The sequence below is a fragment of the Saccostrea cucullata genome, unplaced genomic scaffold, assembly GCF_032062105.1.
Source record: "Saccostrea cucullata isolate Sc308-1 unplaced genomic scaffold, CSIRO_AGI_Scuc_v1 ctg4311, whole genome shotgun sequence".
NCBI lineage: Eukaryota > Metazoa > Mollusca > Bivalvia > Ostreida > Ostreidae > Saccostrea > Saccostrea cuccullata.
In genome coordinates this window covers 14,722-30,454 of record NW_026932948.1, presented here as the reverse complement: position 1 = coordinate 30,454, position 15,733 = coordinate 14,722, and the positions used below count along the sequence as shown (strand labels likewise).

Here is a 15,733-nt window from a genome sequence, read left to right as displayed (position 1 = left end):
TATTTTGTTAAAGAGTTCCTCAGTTTCCGGGGTTTCGCCCCTGGATCCCCACCAGGGCTTTGTCGTGGACCCACTGGGGGCTTTAATGCAGCCCCCAGACTACCCCGTCTTCTACTGCGCTCCCCCCACGTTTTGAAATTCCCGGATCCAACGCTGAATAAATATTAAGACAGATTAACTGCTAGTACATATTGCTACACTTCCTAGTTAAATATGAACGACCGATCTCGGGTTATTATATTTATGTCGGGTTCCGTATATCGACACCCTAGATGGGAACTTGCATCTATTGTTATATTGTGCTCAGCTCTTGCAAAGCGTCGTATTGATAATGGTTACAACCTATAAGTATGGCACGCCAAATTCATTTCGCAGTTGATAAACTGGATTTATCAACTGTAAACTAAATTTTACAAACCGTAGACTATAGTTTTTATCTGTAAAACTATATTTAACGGTTGTTAACTCTAGTTTACGAATGCTAATCTGAGTTTATCTGTCTGTAATAAAACGTTAACAAAAGATTTTGTTGATAAACACAGATTCACGTCTGTAAACTATAATTTATAATCGTGAACTATAGTTAAGAGTTGAAAATCATAGTTTCACAAATCGTGAAACTATATTTATCAGATCGTTAACTAGAGTTGTAAACCATAGTTTACGGTTCTGAAACATAGATTATCGCATTAACTGTGATTTACAGATGTAAAATATAAATTAACGTTCAATTTTTTAACTATAGTTTACAGTCCGTTAACTATAGTTTACAACCGATAAACCTAGTTTATCGACTGTGAAACTATGTTTAGCTCATTTTTGTGAATTTGGCGTGTCATATATAAGACATTATAGTAATGAACAAAGGTCATCCTTTAACATGGGCGGATGCAGCAATTTTTGAAAAAGGGGGGGGGGGGTCCAGGTCGATGTACCCTGCAATCATGCATAGATACTTCAAGTCCGTAGCTTCATTTATAAGAAGGGGGAGCTCCAAAAACATTTGACAAGCAAAAAAAAAAGACCTAACAAACAAACAAACAAAAACAAAACGAAAATAAAACAACCTATGCACCACACTTTAAAATTGGGAGGGGGTAGAGGGGGACTCCGTGTCACTTTTCTGTTCGATACAGTACTTTCATTCTTGAATCTGTGTATTTTCCTGCAACAAAAGATGTTGAGGGAGCTTCCAAAACAAAATATTATTTAAAACTGTAGCAAAAGATTATTCTCAGAAAAAGTGAGCACCCTCCTTCTGCATACTACAGGAACATTTTAACATTTTTCTTTATTGATTAAAAATATTTCATATGCATACTTCTAAAAGTTAGTTACTTCTGAAGATGGTCCAAAAGCTAAAGTTCGCTGGAATTTTCCATGTATGTTACTTGTGGAAGTTCGGAAGACTTAAACGGGGTTGTGAAGGTACACGGAGGAATGCAAATATATACGCGAAAATCTACAGATCTAGCGAGCAGAAAGGACAGAGATTTTTTATCAAATGATTAGACGTATAAATATCAAAATTACAGAAAAGCTAAAAATTCTCTCTCTCTTTCTCTCTCTCTGTACAAAAATAAAGGGGGTTCAAACCCCTGGAACCCCCCTCTGATACGTCAATGCTATAATATAATATTAATTATAATTAATATGGATCAATTTTCATTTATTATAAGTTAATTGAAATGAATCAATAAATACACACCTGAACATAAGCATATATTTAAATCATACTGGTACATGGAATACCAAAGCGAATATACTTATGAAATTCACAAATAATTTTTATTTTTCTATACGAGTGATTCGTCCGTACTTTTCGTCAGTTACACAGATAATCACAAAGTAAACAAGTTTACCGTTCGTTAAACCGATATTCGTTCGTTACGTGTTTGGTGTTCTCTAATAAGTACTTCATTACATAACTTGATCAACTGTCCTTATCTGCATTAAAGCATCATTTGAAATTTGATTAAAAGATACATCGTGATATTTAGATGGAAAAGAAAATTAATTAAAAAATAGGTGGCTGCAGCCGATTCAGATAATTACAACATAGACACTTAACGTTAAACTCGTGTTGAAATTGGATAAGAATAAATAGGAATTTATACTTTAATTTTTTTCCGGTGAGAGAAAACATTCATACACAGTGTCAAACTTCCGTATTCGCAATATCGAACGTTATTGTTCGACCAGATGGTATGTCTATTCATCATCCAATATAGACTATGCTTTGTTTACTTATTCTTATAATTCAAATTACATTCTTGTCTACAATGGCTCTAGATGATTGCATTGTAAAGTAATTTCAAAATTGCATTGTAAAGTTAGTTCCAAATATTTTGCACTATATTTTTTATATCTCTTAATTATTATGTTTTGTAAGATTAAAAATATGATTTTGTCAATTTTGAAGAAATGAATTTGGAGAACCAAGTTGCTGCTATAATTATTACTACGTCAACAACACATGCAAAGGTTGGTCATTCAGATGCACACTTTTTATTATGATCACGAAATAGATTTGAAACGTATAACAGATTTGATTAATTATTATGTTCTCTTACATCTTTACATTTGAAATATTGGTGGAGTTACAAGATGTGCATTTAGGAATCTAAGCTTGACAAAATACACTACGAGTTATTGTATTTATTTAGAGTGTCCAGCAGGATATTGGGGACACAACTGCTCTGATAAATGTTCAGACAAGTGGTTTGGACGTCTATGTAGTTTAGAATGCTTATGCCCCTCGACAGACTGCAATCATGGTAGTGGTTGTATTCAAACAACAGGTAAACTAAAGCGTATATTCTTAAAGCACACAGATAATCAATATTAAAATCGACAAGATAGGTGAGGCACGGAAAGTGTTCGTGGTATTTTGAAGACAATGCACATTACACTATAAGGTCTCCATGAATGAAAAAGTGACGAAAACGTAATAGTAAAATACCTTTAAAAATCGCCCCAAATAAATCTATGAAGTAGACATAAATAATGAATTCTGGATATTACAGGCATGGAATCAGTTGCCATGAAGGAGTAAGCACATCCCCTGTTCACCGGCTTCAGTCTTTGTGAACCTTGTGTATCGAAAAGATAAACGGAACATTTCATACATGTAGTAAAATTCAATATAAATACAAAGACCTCAAATTGGTATTCAATACATCTGCCATAATACGACCTAATAATTTATCTGTGCTAAAAGCTCATTCCAACGAAGATAGACTAAATGAATTCCTGATCTAAAGGGAGGATTTTGAAACATCGACACATCTGTCAGTAGCCTGCCTCGAACTCGGAGCATGCTCTGGAGTATCAAATTAGTTTGGAGATGTTCACATCATTTAGATTACAGGTAACAGCGGAAAAACAAGAGGCCCATGGGCCACATCGCTCACATGAGAAGCTTTGACCATTCTGCTCTTTACCAGATTTCCCCCTTGTAATACATAATGCATCCCCACCCTACCCCACTGATCATAATTTAGACACATTAAAAATAATTCCTATATATATCTATGTAAAACTTTGATTCCCCATTGTGGCCCCGTCCTTGCCCCGGGGGTCATGATTTGTACAATTTAGAATCTACACTACCCAAGGATGCTTCCACATAAGTTTCAGCTTTTCTGGCCCAGTGGTTTTTGAGAAGAAGATTTTCAAAGTTTTTTACCTATATATTTCTGTGTAAAACTTTGATTCCCCATTGTGGCCCCGCCCTTCCCCCGGGGGTCATGATTAGAACAATTTAGAATCTACACTATACCATGATTCTTCCACATAAGTTTCAGCTTTTCTGGCCCAGTGGTTCTTGAGAAGAAAATTTTCAAAGATTTTTCCTATTTATTTCTATGTAAAACTTTGATTCCCCATTGTGGCCCCGCCCTTCCCCCGGGGGTCATGATTTGAATAATTTAGAATCTACACTATACCAGGATACTTCCACATAAGTTTCAGCTTTTCTGGCCCAGTGGTTCTTGAGAAGAAGATTTTTAAAGTTTTTTCCTATATATTTCTATGTAAAACTTTGATTCCCCATTGTGGCACCGCCCTTCCCCCGGGGGTCATGATTTGAATAATTTTGAATCTACACTATACCAGAATGCTTCCACATAAGTTTCAGCATTTCTGGCCCAGTGGTTCTTGAGAAGAAGATTTTTTAACGACTCCACACTTTTTTTGTCTTTTCTTGATTATCTCCCCTTGTGAGGGGACTTGGCCCTTTATTTTAACAATTTAAATTTCCCTTTACCAAAGGATGCTTTGTACCAAGTTTGGTCGAAATTGGCCCAGTGGTTCTTGAGAAGAAGTTGAAAATGTGAAAAGTTTACAGACGGACAGACAGACAGACATGCGGACGGACAGCTAGACGGACGGACTGACGACGGACAAAATGTTATCAGAAAAGCTCACTTGAGCCTTCGGCTCAGGTGAGCTTAAAATGTTGACGATGGAAAAAAAATGAAATCATCTGGATTGTCAAACAGTTTTAATGTTATTTTATTTAATTTGTCTTTATTCAGTAAAACAATCGAATATGAAAAGATGAGGAAGACTCTGTGGTATTTTAAGTTCAAGAAATATATCGTCAATATATTGAAAGTAACAATAGTAAATAAATAATATATCGTCGATGTTAGAATTTATGTTCTAAAGTTCTCTTGGAAATGAACTTCATTGGTCACGTAATCGAATCCTGTGAAGCATGAAAGGCTTCTCAGTAGATTTGGTTATATATACGTACCAACCAAGTTCATTACACAACGATTTTCTTAACATTGTTACCGTTCACGGTAGCTTAGTCGGTAGAGCGCTCGCTCGCCCGTGATCGGGAGGTCGCGAGTTCGTATCTCGGCCTCGACTGACCTAGTCGAAAAAATGGGTAGCAATTGTTCGTTCGCCATGCGCTCGGCACTTTGAAGTGAAAGTCACGGATCCTTAAGATGAGACCTTAAAAACCGAGGCCCCGATTCAGCGGCAGGCGTTGGCACAATAAGGATCCCTCAATGCTCAATGGCCCTGAGTGCCGAGGAAAGGTCAAAATTTGAAGCTCTTCACCAGCATACGGTGCCGTCTCCATATGAGTGAAAAAATTCTCGGGAGGGACGTTAACATTTACGTTCAGCAGCCAAAAAACACGAGCAAAATACCACACGTGTTTGCTCACTGATGCCCCTATTTTACATGTCTTGACGAAGACTGGTGTTTCACAAATATAAGTCAATTTCAAAAGTCAAAGTCAAGAGATCAAAATAAATTTTGTACCCAATTACAGGTCACTACATGTAGAAATATGTTAAAAAGAAAATGTTAGTACCAGCTGTTCAAAAGATATGCAATTATAAATGGAGCCTGTTTTGGAGGGTAACAGTTGAAATTGACACCCCAAGGAAAACCATTGTCAACCGACGCGTCAGCGGAGGTTGACAATGGTTTTCCGAGGGGTGTCAATTTCAACTGTTACCCTCCAAAACAGGCACCATTTATTTTATCATACTGAATGTCTTCTTAATTTACTATGTCAGCAATACTAATCGTCGATAGCCTTTTCGTTCACATTTAGAAAGCTTTCAAACTCCCCGCTACTTTGAAAAAGATTTACTGACCTCTTTATTGTTTTTTTGATACTCTACGAGTCCTTTACCTTCTAAAGTTTCGTTATTTCTGTCTGTCGTTTGTTGTTTTCAAGCATAAGTTCAAGCGCATAAGTTCCACGCATGTGGCATTACCGTTGTGTTACCCATTGCCACGTGTGTTGCTAAGGATTTGGGTAATAGAACGGATTGTTAACTGCGTCTAAACCAATCAGATTGTAGTATTTAACATGAAAGTATAATAATAGTTAATATTTTCAAATGTATGAATGTGATTGATTGTACATCTGTTGTTTAACTTCCCTCTTGCGAATTTTTCACTCAAATAGACAATGTAATATGAAGAGAAAAAAAACGCAACATGATTTCTAGTATTATAAGTTTCACAACTATTTCACACATAACATGGAAAAAATCACATTAAAGAAAATTCGTGTAAAAATCTGCAAGAAAAAAAAGTCTGGTATACTAGATAAAACTTAAGAATAGCAGAATGAAACCTATTATTATTATTTTCATATGTCATTTGCTACAATAACAAATAAGGCTTTATTGAAAATAATTTAATTTATGAAAATAATTTTCAGATTATTCAATTTTGAAGAACAATTTGAAAATCTTAAATAAATATTAGATGTTCAAGCTTCTATTGAAGCAGACAAGTGGTACAGATGTGTATTGTTATAATTATCTTTCAAAACATGTTGTCATTTTCTTTTGTATTTTTCAGATCATTCAAGAAATAGAGGGTATAGTCTATCCAAGCATTCCCCGAATTGGACGATTTCCTACATTCTAAAAATTACTACACCAGAAACATTAGAAAACTATCATTACTCTTATAGAGGTGTTATAATTTCAATCGGAACATTGATTTCAATATATATTTTCCTGATCATTATCTATGAAATTTACAAAAATCTGAAAAACGAATTTTTGAAAAGGCAACATCATACCATTAACAACACCGATGATCTTTATGTTGAGATACCACATATGGACAATGAAGTAAGGTAGATTAAAAAAAAACCTGGAATACATGTAAATGAGTCTAGACTATTTAAAATTATCAATACATGTATGTTCAATTCAATCATAAATAAAATATTGTGCATATTTGTAATAAATATATGTTAAAAGGTACAAGTGTTCAGGAAATTAATTTAGGGAAGTCAATGCCAGAAATTATTTTGCAATTGAAAAACTTGATCGGGGTATGGCACCTCTTCTTTTGGCTTTACAGGGGTTAAAATTTACCCATTGAGTAAACATAGGTAAAATATTTGACAAACCTTGATCCAATTATCAAGCAAAAGTAATACATGTAGTTATTTATGATCTTTGTCCATAGTATATTTTTTCTCCCTTACCTCACCCGTAGAGTGCTCTTAGTTAAATAATGTTCAGAAATGTTGAAAAAATATCTTAAATGAAAAGTTAATGTCTCAAATTCTATTTGAATTAAAAATATTGTCTAAAGCATATCTAACACTTTTGTGTACCCATATGTTATCCGCAACACCTCTTACACCTCCGAAGAAATTTAAAAGACTTTCACACAATCGTTGTTTAATAGTGCCATTGTGCACTTAGCTTCCTATTTACTTTTTGATCCGATACATATTTTTGGTCTCCCATAGCAAAACATGGATACTGCCATTCCTTCTATAATATTGAAGGGTACCCATCTCTTATCTGAAACTCCTTCTATACTTTAGTTATTAATAAATTTAACAATACTTTCACAGATTCTTTCTTACACGAATCCAGTATTAATTTCCTATTTTACATTTTGATCTGACTCTTATTTCGAGTATCTCAGAGCAAAGCATGCATGAACTTTTCCATTATAATCATTTGGGAGGCGGGGTATAATTTAATTAGCTTGGTATTTTCATTAAAAACTTTCATATTCAGTACATTAAAATGAATTAATAGTGTTGACAAAATGATATGGTCATTACGCATATGCATGCACGTGCTGTTGCGTGCAATGCTAAAATGACAAATTTAAAATACTTGATTTATTCGATATTTTTGAGAGAAAATAAAGTTGTATCAATAGCGTACACATGAACATGTATTCACCTGTTCGGGCATGCAATGCTAAAGAAGAAGGTATGGTTTCCATACAAATTTTGCCCTGTGATTATCTAAAAAATTAAACTGGTGTAAAAGTTGAAATCTCATGCTTTTTAAATAATTGAAAGTCAATGCAGAAAAAATCATACAAGTCATTTTCTTCACATGTGTTTTTAAATGCTAATTATGACGTCAAAAACATGTGCATTTTCCCGTATTTTCTTTAAAAGTTGCAGAAGACACCAATTTTCAATGGAATTTTCTTTCAGATAACATTGTCCACAGGCATCGCCCACAAAGATCTTGAGATATGTGATTTGTTATTGAATTTTGCACAAAATATCAAAAAATTAACGTGGGCGACGGCTGTGGACACTGCTTTCTAAAGGAAAATCACCCTTAAAATGTGCCATTTTGAGGCTTTTTCTGTTGAAAATAGAGAAATGCTTCACATTAATGACGTCATATTTGCAGAATGGTAATCCTTCATGCCATATTTTTCCCTGATTTATCAGAGTCATTTATTTAACTAATGTTTAAGTCAGTTTCAAAACTTTTTTATGTCATCAAATTTTTAGGGCGCAATAAAGCTAAAACCATACCTTCTTCCATTGTCAATATACGTTGTATACTATAGGAAAACGTTGTTAAAGTGTAAAATGCAGAGAGATTACCTTATTTAATGAAGCTTACATGGAATAAATAAGGCAACAAAACAGGTTTGGGGTCAATTAGTTTGAAATGTAATTAATTACTTTCAAATACATTTATTATTTTGTCAATTACTTGCAATTATAATTACATTGATTTTTTCAACTGCAATTAATTACTTTGACAAATGTAATTAAATACATTTCAATTACTTGATTTTTATTTTTTAAAAAAATTTAAGTAAGATTTTTTCTATAACGATCGAAATCGAACTTTCATTCAGTGTTTTTGTTCTTGGGTATAAGAGGGGTTCACATCTGGTCAAAATTAGTCCTTTACCTTATAATGAGTGTGACACACTGTATAAACAAATTAAACATTATAAGACAATTAATTATTGTACAAACACAAGCCCATGCTTCACCACTATGATGTATGATAAGATCTTTATCAGTTAGAACTGAGATTTATAAAACGTGGGACTAAGTAGTAAAAACCCACCAGTATAAAACGGTGTATCAGTATAAGACACCTTTTTAAAAATAAACTTTCATTTTGAAAAAAAAGTCATTAAAATGTAATTGAAAAGTAATTGAAAATACATAACCTTTTCTAAAATGTATTTAAATGCATTCAATTACTTGAAATTGAAGGCTCGCTCTGATACAAATTACTTCCAATTACTTTGAAAAATGCAATTAATTACACTAAATTACAATAACTTTATTCAATTACCCCATTACTGGTCAAAAGGATATTGGGGGGGGGGGGGGCGTTTGGGGAACATCTGTAACGGTTCCTGCTACAGTTAGTTTGGAATATTTTTTAAACGATATTTATTTGTTTTGTTTTTTAAATCTTTTATAAGGAAAAATTTGCAATTTAATTATGTATTATATACTTTGCGATTTACTAAAAATCTACACCGGCCAAAACATGCAGCGGCATTTCAGAAACTTAATAACCTTTGAATGATTTTAATGGGTAACTTAAACATAGGGATCTAAAATTCAGTCTTCTTTTTTCATAACATTTCGTCCATTTCTAAATTAACAGAAAGGCAAATGTCAATTTTGTTTGTTCAGAAAAACGTAGTTGTGATTATCCTTCTCTTTTTTAATGAAATTAACAGGACGCAAAACACAATCAAACACATATTCTCTTCAATTTAGACTTTTCATATACAGGAAATTATAAAATAATTGTTATAAAAAATATGAATAGCTGTTATGTCATGTATTTATTTATTTTTACTTAATTAATTGAAGGTTTCTTTAATATATATGATACATGTACTGACCTTGACCATGCCAATTAAATTTTACATCTTTTTGTACCACATTATGCCTCTCTTAATAAAAAGAATTGATGTCGAAAGTTGCTCTGACGGGTAAGATTCTAGCATTCCTTTCTTTAAATTTATTTTAAATATTACGTCCTGTCATTTTAATCTGTTAATATTTAGTAGGCGTAAAGAAGATGGATCGTGCTGTACAAACTTTTATGCAGATGGGGACCTCTGTAAAGGTAATGTTTATCTATTTGCAATCTATAATGTTTTAGAGTATAATTTATGTGATCATTTACCTTTCTTCCTTGTAAAAGTTCTTTTTGGCATGAAAATAAAGTATTTTTTCTTTGATTTACTCGGGTATTTATTCATGGATTATGCATAGAAATAAAGATTATATTTGATATGGATTTTTAGTTTGGGTTTTTCGGAGAAAACTGTTCCAAACCTTGTCCTTTACCAACATACGGAGAGGGATGCTCACTGAAATGTACATCTTGTGCAAACTGTAATCACATATACGGATGTACTCAAACTACCCAAACTACAGGTATCGTATTCAAACGTTTAAATTAACACGGTTATTATTCTGAGACAAAATATTAAAATTGGTATGAGTCAAATGTATTGTTTTTAAAAGTTACTGCATAAAATAAAAAATGTATGTTCTCATCAAAATACGTTGATTAATGGTTCGTTTTTTTTTCATTAAATATAGAAGTTACTTGTGGCTTCTAATTCATTATTCATAAAAACCAATTACCATTATTCGTCATCACTCTAAAGGCTAATATTATTTCATATATCCAGCTGACTCCCTGGACATAGATTTTAAGAATAATGTTCGTTTCTCGTTCTCTGCGCCACGTAAAAGTTAAAACATAAATCAATTATGAATCCAAATATCCAAAAAGTGCAAAAAGTGAAAGTAAAGTATATGGGTTTAGAATGAAGCCCAAAGTGTCGAAAAAAATATTAAAATTTGAAGCTTTTCTTCAGCATATACTCATACAAAGACGTCTCCGTAGGAGCAAAAAAAAAATCTCGAATGGGACATTAAACAACATAAAATTCAATTAATCGTTCAAAAAATTGACTCCGAGATAAAAAAAAAAAACCATCCTGATTCATTTTACTTCCATACTTTCAAACAAAATAAATACTGCTAGTCATGGTTGACTAGAACAATATATGAGTACTAGGAATATAAAATTTTAAACTAATCTCGTTTTTGAATTGTTGGAATGAAGAAATTATCACTTGACAACATAAATGTAACAAAGTTACATTTTTTGCTGATAAGTTACATCAGAAAAATTTAACAATAACAATAATCTTTTCAAAAGTTATCAAATTTATGGGCTGCAACTAGTACAAACTATTTTGTATTTTCCAAATGGTGATCAATGTCTTGTGATAAAAATAATGGCAAATGTGTCATACATGTATATGATTTTGAAGATAAATGGCCGTAAAAGAGCAGTTATAACCACTTGTCTTCTAATAGTAAAAATACTCTTTCTTCTCTTATATTTCGATCGATATCTTTAAATACTAATGTGACTGTGTGCCATGTGGGATTATATTTCATCATTAATTAGTGTCTGTATAACGTATGTCGGAAGATTTTTATGTTTGTTGTGGATGTGATCGTTCAATAAAGAGAGAACAAAATCTCTTTCATTCTACGTAATCAATACACACAGATCTAACGCTTTAGGTCTATATTTTGAGCGACGGAATACAGCAAACTCTTGTGTTACGATAATGTTCTTTTGGAAGTTCATTTAAGGAATGTTTTTTAGTTTTGCGCTATAGCGCTCCATGAAAAATATGCCTACGTGCAAGTCTGTGTGATTCTCACACCAATAATTCACACTAAACTTAAAAACATTCCTTATATTTACATTTTACATGTTTTGAAGCAACGAAAATATACTCAATATTTGAATTTCTCCCTGTCCTATATTGTTGCATTTTTAAGCGCTAAGCGCTTTCTGTCAGCGTAAATTTACTTCCGTTCTGGATCCAGCGCCACTATAAGCAAGTTAGATAACTCCACTTGTTATTCTAAAAATACTGGAACTGGAAATCCCTGACTCTCTTTCTGCTATTTTAGTGTAATGCTGCGTTACGTGCATTTCTAATAATAGAAGGTAATTAGTAAGGTTTAAGGATGTTCCACAGTTAGAAGATAAGAGCAGTTCTTATCATGCTCTTCTGTCTGCATTGTAGTTCATTTAAATCATGTCGGCACACATTAATTTGGTACCTCGTAGCTTACAATGCTGCCTCTATGGTGCAATTACTTAATTATAGAACCAGTATATTATTTATTATGTACATGCAATATAGTGATTGAATATTCATACGTACCCGGTACATGATTTAAAACTCAGATGGGATTTTGATAAAGTTTTAAATCTCAAACTGGAAGTGAGTTATTCAATAAAATAAATGACATAAAATTGATTTACAATATACTACTTACATAATATGGTACGTTCTATATATCCATATAAACTATAATTATTTTTTTTTTTCTTCTAGACAATTATTTCAGGCAATGAAACTAAAACAAGCCTTTCTATTAACATCTTGCACCATGCTGAGATTTATCAGTGAAGTTGACTTTCGCATCTAAGTATCAATTAGTAACAGACTGAAATGCATTCAAGGACTGTCTTTTTTAATGTCTATACTTGTGTTGTACATAATTCGAAAGGAAGGGCAGTTTGTGGCTATACAGACATGTTGAGCATGTGGTGGATGTGTTTTCAACGAATCCACTCAAAGAGTTAAACTTATTTCTCGGAATACATGTATTGTGCTCTAAAATTGTGCGTGTAATGTGCAGGATATGGCGAAAATTGCTAAAACTTTAATTAACGTTCTTAGCAATGGACAGAAATAGGGCTGATGAAATGTTAATCAAACGGTGTAATACTTGAAGTAGGGAACTAGGATTAAATAGTTTATGTAAAGATGTGTCTCAGCTGTGTTGCCGATTCTTAATGAAGAATAAATAAATACATAATAAAATAATGTTGTATACCTTCATGAAGATTTATTAATACTTGAGATTAACACTGTATTTTCTTTCTTGGACTCTTGAATTATTAATCATTGAAATAGCAGAAATATTATGAGCAATTATTTTCGGTATTCCTTTTTAACTAGCACAACAATGTCGTAGATATGTTTTTCCTCTCAACATGTTTTGCATGGTAGTGAAGATCATACATACACAAGTAAAGAATGGTGAAGTGCACCAGGTGTCCGCAAAAAATACTGAAGCATTTTAAATTATTTCAACAATAGTCAAAAATACTTTTGGGGTTTAACGTATGACGGGTTTGACGTATTTTTAATCCAAAGAAGAAAAGTGTAAAATTTTTATTGCAAAAACGTGTCATTTACTAATGAGTGACACATATTGTATATCAACACAAATGTTACTGCAAATACATGTACACTGTAAATCAAATATTTGAATATCAGAGATTACAGGATAGCATCAAAAGATAGATATAATATCTTTATAATAAAAGGTATATTTAAATAATTATTATCTCTGACATAAAGGGCGTTAATTCTACGGATGTTAATTTCATTTACATATGACGTTGTTACAAACATGATTCCAATCTTCAATTTGAAAAACTTGTAAACGCAGAATGAATTTGTTATTAAATATGATCACCAGTGTTGCACGTAAATGAGAGGAATTTTAGCGACATTTTCAAGTGTTAAATTTTTTTTCAAATACAATGTATACATTCCAGCATAAGTATTGTCTTCAGACAGTATAGCTACATGTACATGTACATTTAGAATTTAAATTTGATCGGAAAACTCGATTACCATCTCGAAAGAAAATAATTTTACACGCAAAAATATTTTCTTGCAATTTTTTTGTACAGTACTGTAAATAAAATAGATTGATCTTTTGACATACGAAGATAATGTATGATGTTTGAAAAAAAAAGCACGAGGCAATGCTGAATTTCATATCCCAACGGGGTTCACATATTCAGGACTCACATACTTTTTGACAACTGTGTTCGACCTAGCGCTACCGCACTGTCAAAATATCGCTTAGAATTCAATACAAAAGGACATTTTAAATTGAAATAATTCTGACGAATTCCAAATCAATATGCTTAGCGCTTCCCAGTACTTTCAGTACTTTGATTACTAATGTCGCTGCAGTCTAATTGTGACGTCACGTTAACGCACGTTTCTCCGTGTATATTTCTACGCGTGGGTATACACTAAAATGGCTTTTAAATCAATTTCACAGTAAGCTTAGTAGGAAAACACAGCGAATGTAAATATTATTACATGAACTTCATTATATTGTGATCATTGAAAATTAAAATAAGAGCACGGAAAACGTCAAGATAATTAAAATTTCTGCGAGTTGGAGGACGATGCTTAAAGATCGTATCCAGAAATATTAACCTGCAAAATGATTGTCAAACTTACATAATTGATGTTGTTCTGAAGTACAGCTGGTAGATATTAATTTTTCCGGGATATTGCAAAGCTGAGAGAACTAAACGGAAGAGAAACATCCCATATCAATGATACATTACCACGTCCCACCTCTTTTGAATGCATTTGCAGAATCGCTAAACCGCTCTTAAAAATTAAAACATTATTATTATGTAATCCTTTGTATTCTTTGTATATTATATAGCATAATCGATTTGGATATTTAAAACCTGTACATTAAGTCACCTGTAACTGTACATTAAGTTGAAAAAAAACCTGTCAATTATTAACTTAATCCACAGTTTTTCCCAACTTAATGTACAACTACAGGTAACTTAATGTACAGGTTTTAAAAGATGAAAGCAAGAAAACACAACCAAACACACTAATTTCCAAGCAATTGTGAAAATAAGCAAATTTATTTGTAATTTAATATACAATTACAAATAAAAATCAAACATCTGTAAATGAAATTTTCAATAATATGTCATCTTTGAAAGAGATGAATCTAATGCGAAAAAAGCACATAATCCTGATTCATAATTATATAACAACCTGTGCGTTAAGAAGTTCCTTATATATATACGTCTCATCCTTTTCACACAATTTGTACAAGAATAATGATCATGGTTAATCCATCCCATGAATGTTTAAGAATATACCAAGCAACATTTCAAAATTGAAAAGAGAACGACATATTTCCAGATGAAATATTAATCACATTCAATGCACTGCTTGTGGAATCACACATTTTCATCTTTTTTTGTGCACTTGCCATCGTCGGAATTGACAATATTCCCGTGAATTATATCACTAACTTTTTGCTGTAAACAGTTGCTCCGGGTGGTCCGTTTATAAGAACGAAGTGCGGTGGATTTGTTGCCTGTTTTCTCTGTAATTAACTGTTCGTCAATTCCAGCTTCGTATAAGCAAGTCGCCGCTGTTGCTCTTAAAGAATGATTGGTAAAGTGCCCCTTGAACCTTGCTCGTTCACAAAGATTCCCTATAGTTTTCGTCAACACATGAACACCGACTGGAGAATCTGCATACTATGTTCCAGCTTGTGCGTACTTCAGAGGGCGTAAATACAAGGCGTCACATTTACCATCCTTTGGTCTGAAAGAGAATTTTTGCGTTTAGTTGCAATTGATCTTATACTATCATACATTTTTCAAGGAATTGGTAAATTTTTCATTAACCTTACAAAAACTTATACTTGCCTCAAGCTCAGGTATTTCTCGTATATAAGAACAGGACATCTCTCTGGCACTCGATGATTCTCATAGGCACGTGTTACTTAAGGTTTCAGATTTCTGTGTTGTAGTCACCTCTATTAGTTTTAGATACATCCTCTTTGTACTCAAGATATCTAAGACCACTAGATTTTTGATGATCGTTTTCAACGCCTTGACTAGCTTCCACTAATTCATCCTAAGAAACATCAGAGAACAAATCCAGTTTTACATCTGTCTCAGGATCTCTATATTTTGACTGAGTCAAAAATATGCTTTCTCCTTCTGATGAGGACATCCTCACTCTTGAAGCTTTACACAGGAAGAAGTCAGAAATGAAGCAAGCTATCATTTAAATTTAAATTTACCTG

General features: G+C 32.7%; 1 long non-coding RNA gene across 1 annotated transcript; it reads left to right on the top strand.

The window, feature by feature from the left end:
- Positions 1-2,419: 2,419 nt before the first annotated feature.
- On the top strand, positions 2,420-6,562 carry LOC134236634 (uncharacterized). Its single transcript, XR_009985657.1, has 3 exons — positions 2,420-2,484; positions 2,667-2,801; positions 6,340-6,562. It is a non-coding gene; the product is annotated as an uncharacterized LOC134236634 (long non-coding RNA).
- Positions 6,563-15,733: the final 9,171 nt, after the last annotated feature.